The sequence below is a fragment of the Papaver somniferum genome, chromosome 8 (genome assembly GCF_003573695.1).
Source record: "Papaver somniferum cultivar HN1 chromosome 8, ASM357369v1, whole genome shotgun sequence".
In the NCBI taxonomy this organism is placed as follows: Eukaryota; Viridiplantae; Streptophyta; class Magnoliopsida; order Ranunculales; family Papaveraceae; genus Papaver; species Papaver somniferum.
Genome location: NC_039365.1, coordinates 108,933,624 through 108,943,579, shown reverse-complemented (window position 1 = coordinate 108,943,579; position 9,956 = coordinate 108,933,624).

Sequence of the window (9,956 nt, the reverse complement as noted above, 5' to 3'; positions counted from 1 at the left end):
ATAAGCTACGAATAAGGCTACAAACTAAGCAAGGATTCGAATAACTTCGCTTATGGGTTTGAAACCCAAAGTCCAGTTAACTCATTAGCAGTTGCTGCCCTAGCTAGGAAATATGCAACAAAGTTCCCCTTTCTATAATAATGGCGGATCATACTCTCTATCCTATATTGTGCACATTTATATACTTAAAAACCTAGACAATATAAGCTCCCGCATTGAACGGTGATGAACCCTCGCTTCTTACTAGCTGGTATGCATTTCGTGAAGCATGAGCTTTGACGAGATACTTGGCAATGTTTGATTTGTGTAAATATTCCAGGGTAGAGAAAACCCACTTTTCAATTGGTTGTTATGTTTTAAATTTCTATACTTTTGTTATACGCTATACTTAATTGTGCCGAGTCAGCACCTACAATTGGTGGACAATACCTCGGATCAACGACCCACGTTTAATCATCCTTGAATAAACAACTAAGGTTCCATCTTAAACATTCATATAAATTTTATAAGCCACTCAAGCTGCCAAGGCTTGTTCAAGAAGAGCTTGTAAGGTATCTTTTATGAATTATCATGAGTGTATTTATTTGCAAATGATCCACGTCATGTCTAATCAAGGGTATGAGATAGTTCAAACTGAGTGTGGATACTGAGCTAGATGTGCATGTGTGTAAATAGGGAAATGAGATGGTTAAGAGCCCCTCAAATCAACCAATACCTCCCCTATTTCTCAAGTTCGTTCTCCACATCACCGGTCGGAGAGTCATTGTAATTGTATAGAAAACATGAGCAAAAATTAGTTGGGTGAACGTTGTTTTATGCCTCGTGAGTTCACCAGGTATAAAAATTTGATACTTAAATATTGTAATTTGTAACCGGTCATAAGTCAAACATTCAATTATATTCAAGGCAGAATCTCAATCTTGAGTTTATTTAACTTGTGAATAAGATTGTGTATGGAGAAATCACCAAACTCATTTTACATTAAAGAAAAAGAAAAATGCTTTATATAATCTAGAATATTTTTCTCTTTCACCAGGGGGATCGTTAGAGGTTGTGAATGAGATTCATGGAGCTGCACGTCCCAATGTGGTGATGAAAATTACAAGAGTATCTTTCTTAATGCTTGGATTTTGAGAAAGCGTATATACCGCTTGAAGTAGCCGGTATTACTCTCTCAGAAAACCCATTACTCTGTAATTTTGATTATATTAAATCATTGAATCGTAATAATTTCTTTGCCTAATATTCTTATTTCATTTATTATTGCGTTCAATTCTTATTCTACATATGAAAAGGAGAGGGTACCTGGTACACCATCAACTTTTTGTTCGTGAATATGCATGGACAATCCCTTATACGATCAATACGTATAAATCTATAGAATAATATCTTTGTTCTTAATTGTATATCGAGGTCAACCTAGCATGTACCTGAATTGTACAAGAACCGAATTCCAACAAGAACAAGTCTTATAATTCATTTTTAAAGACACGAATTCACAAGAACAAGTCAACGTACGGCTTGCTATATTTCAATTATATAAGTAAATGAGAAATCACACAAGACACCGGAAATTTTGCTAACAAGGAAAACTGCAATGTGGCAGAAAAATCTGGGGAACTAGTTCAGTTTGAATATCACACTGTGTTAAGCCGCTACAAATATTAGCTTGCTGTCATACTTTGGAATATTAGCATTTGAGACTGAATCAACTCTTTTAGCTTCAGTCGTGCTCCTTACATATCTTGGATCACGCAAGACCCTATAAACTTGATTTCCCAAGCTGACATTCGTTTACAGGCCGGGGAGTTGCTTCATTCGAAGTCAAGAATTTAACTTATTTGCCTCTAATATATAGCCTATGAATTTCCTTTAAATATATTTCAATCAAGGTAATGGAAATATGTTTGCTTATGAGGGATCTTCAAGAGAACGAATATATTAATCAAACCTCTACATTAGGATAACTTACTCTCCTCAAAAATTTATCGGGATGTATAGTCGATTTTTCATCATAAGAACAATCTAAAAACTAGTTTACAAAGTCTGAGGTCGGAGATCACTTTGTAATTTCAATCAATATTTCAATGGTCGCATAACAGAAGAGATGGACCTTAGAGATAAGAACCACATTAATCAAGATAAGATTCCAGATATTAAAAACTATCAAATAAAAGATAGTCTCATCGGGCTTCACGAATCCCTTAGTGAAGACTTCAAAAAGTCGTAACCTAATACAAGTTCCCTAGGAAACTGGGGTATTTAGAGGACGACTATAGCCGCGACTAGGACCCAGCTTGCCAAGATTGAGATTTTAGGCTTCAGAGATTTCTATATTTATAGTGATGAACAAGGCTAGGTTACTTACAAACAAAGCAAGTTTGTGAACTAGTTTCCATGTTTACGAGTTACTTTGATCTCAAGCAAAATAAAACTTCTCAACGTAGATTGGTTCCAAAGAATAGAAATCATGTAAGCATGCGAGAAATTTTCCTTGATCTAGAAAGAAGAATGTGAACAAACAAAGTTGTCGTTCTATAACTGTGCACAAAATAAGCCCACAATCCTTTATCCCAAAAGGATTGTGAACCGTCAAGCAATGTTGGAATTTAGGAACACAAAAATACGTGCTAATTCACGAACCTATAAATCAATTTGAGTACATAGTATGTTTAAAGTGTCAAGGAACATATTCAAAAGGCCTAGTTTGCGAACCCATAAATTAGTTTGTGTACAAAAGCAAGTTTGAAATTCTTTCCAGGAACATATCTAAAAGTGCATAGTTCGGAACTCTCAAGTTAGTGTGGCAACACAAGATTAAATTTTTCAAAGTGTAAAGTAACACCTTAAAACTACGTGGCTTGTGAACCCATAAGTTGGTTCGACATCTCTTGTGCACTTTGGAATTCAGAAGCATCAAGTTTTTGCATAGTTCATGAACCCTTAAATCAGTTCGTGAATAACTTGATGTTTTTTGGTTTATATACTCGCAAACATAGTTTTTTGAGCAACAAATTGTTCTCAGCCTCAAAAGCGACAAACCTATGAATATCCGTTTCTTGAAATTATATATAGATATTAATCAAGTATCAGCTTGAACTCGAAATATTTTCAACTCATCAATTATACTAAAAAAATACAGTGTTTTATCAGTATAAAATGGTAGAATGATAGTCAGTCTTCATATACCTTTGTTGATGAAGTTTTCGCATATGTCTTTTTAAATCTTCAAGGTTTATTCGGTAAATTATGATACTGAACTACCATGCTCTTGTCTCAGTCTCGGATTGACTTTAGTAGACTGAAAACAAACTCGATATACCAAAACTTATGAATTTTACCGAGCGATACCCTAATAACATCAGGTAAGTTTTTTTTTATATTAGTTATGCTTACTCTGGAAATATGATTAGGCTTGGAAGTGAACCAAATTAAGAATACTTTGGTTTTGTTGACGTTTAATAACTCACAGGTTTTCAGGGTCTTTTGGTGAAAAAGATGTGAGGGCTTCAGTGAAAAATCAAGATGATATGGTAATGTATTTTCCACATTCTTTGCAGTGGTTAAGGCTGAATTTATACCCGTCTTGGAGGTAATTACTCTTTATGTATCTCAATTGCAAAAACGAATTGTAGCTTTATAAATTGTCACGAGTTTATAAAAAACAACACCTTTATTTTTGACCAACTGATAAGGTCATTAGAGAATATTAATAGATTTACTAACATCTAATTGTTACCACTAAAAACTCCAATAAATAATTTTCAACGGTGTTACTCACACCATACAAACGTTGATTTTTGGCACCTAAGTGAGAATGAAAAAAAAAGAGAAAAATTACCACATGCCTGGTGTGAAAAACAAACATAAATCTAGTGTACTATGTAAAGGAATGTAAAAATGCATATATGTTAGAGGATCACTCGGTTGAACCTACATGTACTGGTATGCTAAGCTTGTTGTCAATGCAAGCTGACCAAAACTATATCTTGATTTATATTATAATAAAGTAAATCTCAAACTAGTATTATAGCATGGTAATTGAGTATTAGATATCATTGAATACCCGCGAATATTAAAGACTGAAAAACAAAGAATACATCTGCGAGAACTTCATCAACAAAGGTATGTGAAGACTGGTTATCCTAGTTACTCATTATTTCTATTATTCTATCTCCTGATACAATATCGTAAAGCTTTAGTACATGATGATTTACAAAGAAAACCTGCGAGTTCAAGCTTCTACTTGTCTAATATCAAAACATGAATTCAAGCACTTAATGTTCATAGGACTTATTGATTCTGAGGTTGAGAAAAAAATAATTATTGTTCAAAAAACTATGTATACGAAAGATAAGCCTAAAAACATTAGCATATTTTTTCACGAACTGAATTTTTGGTTCGTGAACTGTTCATAAAATTGATGTCACTAAACTCCAAGGTGCACAAGATTTCACGAGCTGATTTTTCAGTTCGCGAACTATGCACTTTCAAGGTGTTTCAGGACATTTTTTGAATTTGCTCGTATGCTAACTGATCGAATTTTTTTGTAGTAGTAAGAAAGTTCATTTAAGACTTGTGGAGATTTTTGATTTTAGAACTAATTTTCCAAAAAACTAAAAATAAAGAAAAACTTAATTCAAAATTGATTTCAAAATTTAAAAACAACCAAGACACTAGATTCCACTATTACGCATTATTGAATGATGTTACAAATATTTCAAAACTAGTCACATTTTAAGTCATGTTGTTTCTAAATTCACTAATAATCAGGCATAACCTATCAAATTGAATCACAAGTAATTAGGAAAATAATGCAAACAATTCAGAACTCTGCAAAAGCAGTGATTAAGTGAATTATAAATTAAAAATAGAGAAAATAAAATAATTATCCATCAATCATGCGTAAATAGCTTCCTCCATTGTATTGGCTACGCAAGAATTATCTCATCATAGTGTAAACTCTCTCAAAATATTGATTCATGGCTAAAGTGTTTACAAATAATGAAAAAAAGAGAAAATAAATAAAACCGGGAACTTGCAACGTATATAAGCGTTCCAAACCCACTGTTATATCGATATAGCTGTTGAACTGTCACAAAATCAACATTCTTAATACTGAGAAAAGGCAGCGGTTAAAGAACGACAGACTTGAGCAGCTTAATGTTATTTGTGTTCTTCATAACAGAGGTAGCAGAAATCATTGTAGCTCTTGATTCTGCGCTCTCTATTCTCTCCAAACTCTCCGTAAATCTTCTAAGACTCCCCAACACCTCTTTCATACCTAACAACACCATAAAGTCTCCGTAATAACTCCCCATCAATCTTATTTCCTTTTACAGAGAACATGGGAATAATTTCATTCTTCTTTCTCTTTTATTGATTCCCACGCGTCTTCTTGCAACAAAAATACTCCAACATGTTCCTACATGAATCAGACGAGGTTGAACATGTTGCAGCCACAAGAAATCCCGAGAATAACTCCATCATTTATATACTTCCTTGTTTTGCTTCAGTTGGATTATCCAGCCAATTCTAACGGAATTCAACACCCATATCATCCCTTCCTAGTCCATTCGAAAAAACCCAATCAAAATCAGCGATCTAGTTTCCTCCAAATAACTCCAAAAATCAAACCCTAATTCTGCCCGGTGGCTGCAACTTTTTCCCGTCAATTTTTGGTTTGAATTTGAGAAGAAAGTGGAGTACCCTATCCATTTCCGGTGTCCTTTTAGCAGTTGTCCTAGGGTTTCTTTAGTAATTTTTGGGGTGCCTTCAATGATTTTCGGGGGTGCATTTATAACTTTTCTGGGGTGCCTTAATTATTTCTTGTGGGGGAGGGGGGTCCACAAGGGTTTATTTCTCCAAAAATACCTACAAATAACAAAATATAAAAATAAGTACAAAAATAGGTACTAACAAATTAGACAATTGTGAACAATTTTGACATAAAAATTTGTTTATCACTAACAAACTGAATTTTCAGTTCATGAACTATGCCCTTTTGGATATATTCAGGAACCCCGAAACAGTATTGAGTTTGCTAACCAAGTTTTCTAATTCACGGATTGGTATGTTTTCATGTGTTACTGAACTCCAATATTGCTCGATGGTTCACGGAAGATACTTGGTCATCTGTGAGCTAAATTTTTGCACGGTTCTTTAATCGACAAATACGCGGGTGTACATTCTTTTTTGTATTACAAGGCAAACTTCTCATATTCTTACATAGTTTCCATTCTTTGGAATCATTATATATTGAGAAGTTAAAGTTTTCTTAGAATTAAAGTAATTTATAAACCTGAAAACTAACCCATGAACTTGCTTTAGATGTAAATAATTTTTGTTTGAATTTTAAGTAACCTAGACTATTATTATAAATAGAGAACTCTCTGCAACTAAAAAATTCAATATATACACGTTATGTACTAGTTGCGGCGTATTCTAAAGACTCAGGTTTCCTCGAGAAACATAATTATATTATGACTTTGAAGACTTTACTTGGGATTCGTGAAACCCGTTCAGACTATCTTTTACCTGATAGATCTTTATTATCCGAAATCTTATCTTGATCATTATAGTTCTTGTCTATTTTAAAGGTCCATGTCTTATGTTATATGACCATTCAAAAACTACTGATTGGGGCATATGATTGATAATATTTCTTCGTTTATGACTTTGTAGTTCCGCAAGATTGATATTTATACTTGATTTATGTTGATCTTGTGAGGTAGAATCAATTATGCATCTCTATAACTTTTAAAGATAATAAGTTATCCTAATTGTTGAGGTTTGTTTCATGTTTTTTTATCCGAAGATCCCTCAAACAAATTTGGTTTCTAAATAGGGTTCTTGTTAGAAGTAGGGTAGCACAAGTAATTATTGAGGCAGAATCAACTCCTAGGCCTGTAAAAGTCGTCACTTATCTAGGGTAATCAAGTGCTTATGATCTTGCGAGATCCAAGAGACGTATGGAATACGAATGAATCTGAATTGCTCATAGATTGATTCGGTTTCATCTACATACCAATCCAAAGTATGATAGTACGTAGGCTAGTGTTTGTAGCGCCTTAATATGGTGTGGTATTCAAACTGGACGAGGTCCCGAGGTTTTATTGCTATATTGTTAGATTTATGTTATCTTATGTTATTTCTTTTCCATATTATATTATTTTATCTATATAAATGAAATATCACAAGTAATATGCTAATCAATCGAGATAGTTTTTATCTTGATAATAAAGATCTTATAAGACTATTTCTTGATAGAATTTGAATCTTGAAGGTTCAACTATATACTAAGTGACCATCCAGATTTGCATCTTAATTGACCACCTTAAGGATTCCATTTTGTACAATATTAAATTCAGTTTTAGTATCCGAATGTATAGATTATACAAGGATTTTCCATACAGGTTCATGAAAGAATAAGTTGGTGATGTACTAGGTATCCTCTCCTTTTCAACATGCATCCCGACCACCTTGAAGGACAATGTACTCCTATCGTCCAAATAAATTTTATTTTACTTATTTGAGTTTAGCTTTGTAAGAATTAACGTTTAATTTCATTTTAGTTGGCCTTTCTATGCCCTAATTTTCACTTGACGATATTTGAGGTATAAAATTCTGAAATTGGACGATTTAGTCCAAATATATATAAGACCATTAATTTCCATTTTTTCATAATAAAATATTACCCTAATACATATTTATATTTTTTCTTATAGACCAAGGTTTTTTAGGGTTTTTTCTTATTTTTCTTCTTATTTTCTTGTTCAATTTTGAGGTAAGATTGGTTGGATTATTACTATGAAAAGATAAACAGTTTTAGGGTTTCTTCTTCGTGATATAACTATAAAGGTTAATTGAGTGTTCACATTCATGCGGGTTTTTTCTTTTTAAATGTTTTTTGTATTTGAATTCACTAATTAGTGCACCCATGTTAGTCGAGAATGTTACAATCAATAGGTATATGGACATTTCACAATAGTATTAGTGAAGATGGATTTTATATATCACAACTTATTCATGATGAAGTTTCAGTTGAGCATGGGGGTTTTCCATTCATTGAAATTTTTTGCTTTATGAAAAATATATAAATATTGATGGTGGATTTGCGACGAAGGATAAAACTGTAAAAACATAGTGTTTGTACCATATAGTTTGTGTATGGGCCCAAGTGCCCTAGCCTAACAATTCTTCACAGTATTAAGACCTTGGGTAAAAAAATATGGAAGGATGATTATAGCCTAGCCAGCAAACAACCTTCTACAATAAAACACCGGTACATATGCAAACTTGAAGGTTAAAGATCTCTAAAAAGAGGGAAAATCAGTTATCCGTAAGACCATGTTCATATTCAAACCTGGAAGTTGCAGATCCCTAGAAAAGGGAGAATTGGTTACTAAGGAGACCAAGTACATATTCAAACCCTGGAAGTTAGAAATCCAAAGAATAGGGGGAGTCAAAGAATACCAGGTATAACATGGACGTTAGAGATCCTAAAAAAAGGTAAATTGGTTTGGACCAAGATGAATCTGTAGAGCATTTGGTCCGGATGCATAGTTAAAATGTATCCATACAAATATTGAATTGGATAAATTCCTCCATAACCTATAAATAGAGGTGAAATTTCAACTAGAAAGGTACACATTTCTGATTATTCTCTTCTTATAAAACCTGCTTAGAGTTCTTACTCATTGAGGCATCAGAGTGTTGCAGGTACCTCCCGCTCTCATCAACCAACAATTATTGAAGAGTCAAAGTTTATAAGGCGTTGATTTACCAAATATCTTGAATTTTCACATCTACCAGGAACATATCACGAGGAATACTATTGAGTGTATGAGTCATATAACGGCTACAGTTTCATCTTCATATACAAATCTCGAGGATTTTTGTAGGAACATTTTCATATAGTTCTGTGTATTTCTGACCCGGCTTCTCACGAATATATGAAATTCATATTTTATAATCTAGTCATGAAAGCTCTTGTTAGGATGATCTCTGAATGATCATAAATATGTAACGACAATATTGAAGTCTTTCAGTTGAGCTTTCAATATTCTTCATATATCCACTTCTGTATAAAATCTTAATAATTGGACGACTCCTCAATGGATTGACCACGAGTATAAAGCGATAACGTCTTCAGGATGTCACTGGTGTTAATAGCAATTTCCCTTCAGGTGTTCCCTGACTATGCAGAACGAGTATGATGCTTCTACTCTCTGATACCTCGACTCTCGAATCAATTTAATGATCTTAAACAGATGTCCGCTAGGATAAAGTGACTAATTAATTAATTAATTCTAGTGCTATATTCATTATATTTTTACCATAATATTTTATTACTTGAATTCGCGTCTTTTCCTAACTGAATTCCATGGATTAGTAATGAATATTCGCCCTTCGTGAATACTGGCCACTACCGAGTATGCCCTGAGAAAATGGCGTGGATTTATTAAGTAAAAATGCTCGAACAAGCACCCAAAAACATGGATGAACGAGCATATGGAAAATTCATCAAAGGTGGAGAGAAAAATAATAGAAAAATTAGGCGCGGGACTGGGACCACTAAACGGTCATGCCGCCTGTATCGTGGCCAGTCCCCTCCCTTTTACTTTTTATTTTTATTTTATTATTATTTCCTTAATTCATGACTTCCTCATCCAAGTAAACTCTTGATTTTTGCATATCTTGTCAAATATTGCTCAATTCACCCTGTTAATAAAGCAAGTGGTCCCGTAACATATATAATATATTTAAATAAATATTAATATTTTCAAATATTGGTCGTTTGTGCAAAAATTTACTTCCTCATTCGAGCAAAAATCAAGAGTTTCATTCAAGATCAAACTCTTTTGAAAACACAAAATAATGCTCGAATGACCACCGAAAATACCAAAAGCTTTTAGAGTGGACAACCGTCAACATGGGGGCCCGTATACCACTGT